Source organism: Octopus bimaculoides, chromosome 18 (assembly GCF_001194135.2).
Source record: "Octopus bimaculoides isolate UCB-OBI-ISO-001 chromosome 18, ASM119413v2, whole genome shotgun sequence".
In the NCBI taxonomy this organism is placed as follows: domain Eukaryota; kingdom Metazoa; phylum Mollusca; class Cephalopoda; order Octopoda; family Octopodidae; genus Octopus; species Octopus bimaculoides.
In genome coordinates, this window is record NC_068998.1 from 48,930,046 (window position 1) to 48,931,260 (window position 1,215).

General features: G+C 33.9%; 1 protein-coding gene and 1 long non-coding RNA gene across 2 annotated transcripts in view; both read left to right on the forward strand.

Moving 5' to 3' along the window:
• The window catches only part of LOC106877747 (uncharacterized), a 260,355-nt gene that overhangs the window by 97,593 nt on the left and 161,547 nt on the right, over nt 1-1,215 (forward strand). The gene's annotated exons all lie outside the window — the stretch shown is intronic.
• The window catches only part of LOC106877769 (uncharacterized), an 8,241-nt gene continuing 7,277 nt past the window's right edge, over nt 252-1,215 (forward strand). Inside the window, exon 1 of the long non-coding RNA XR_001410414.2 lies at nt 252-382. This is a non-coding gene — a long non-coding RNA (uncharacterized LOC106877769). The remainder of the gene's footprint in view (nt 383-1,215) is intronic.

The window sequence follows — 1,215 nt, forward strand, 5'->3', positions numbered from 1 at the left end:
TATATATATATATATATATATATATATATATATATGAGCATCCAACTGCAGAAACTATGTCACATGGGGAAGTAACCTAGTGCAGCTCTCCAGCCTACTAGTTCCAGTGAAACCATGACAGCATGGAAATCAGGCGTTAAAGGATGAGGATGATCTATCTATCTATCTATCTATCTATCTATCTATCTATCTATCTATCTATCTATCTATCTATCTATCATTTTCTTTATATATCTATCTATCTATTTCAGGGGCTTGCAACCAGCTGATATTATTAATAATGTCGAAGAACTCTTGCAGAAATATTTACAAGTACCGAAGAAATCTCCAGTCAGAACTAACAACTTAAAGGAAGATTTTGAACCTGCTGGTAGTGGTCTTCGTAAGTGGCGTTTAGTTACCTTTAATGTTGGTTTCCTTTGTTTGTTATCTTTAATGTTAGTTACGTTTAATGTAGGTACAACTGAAATTCTTCTAGAGGCTATAAAATATATATTTTCTAATGTAGGCACAGTTGTTTTGGGGAGGGGTCATAGTCGATACCATTCACCATGATAGTTGACCGGTTCTTAATGTTATCGATGCTAGAGGGATGAAAGGCAAAGTTAATATAATCGACACTTGAACTCTGAACATGTACGCATGCGCAATATATTAAGTAACAATTATTTTATTTATTGTTTCTATGTATTTCTGTGTCACCCAAAATTCTACTTCAGCTTTAATCAAACTCATAATTTCAGGGACGATAATTAAAACTGCAAATCGTTTATTCAATCAGTATACATTGATTAAGATATTACCCCATCCATGTGTCTCCCCAGCCTACACATTCCACACCCATCAATCCTACCAAAAATAGACCGAACATGGGCCAAACCAAGATAATAATAATAATCTAGATAGGATACAACATACACAAATGAAAGAAAAAATAAAGAAAGAGTACTATAGACGAGTTAGATCAATACTAAAAACAGAGCTCAATGCTAAAAACAAGATAATGGGTATCAACACTTTAGCTGTCCCAGTTATAAGCTACAGCTACAACATCCTTAACTGGACACTAAACGAACTATCTAAAATAGACAGGAAAACAAGAAAAATAATGACAGGATATAGGATGCACCACCCAAAATCTGACATAGAAAGACTATATATACAACGCACAGAAGGTGGCAGGGGTCTTATACAGCTAGAAAACTATTATAAAAT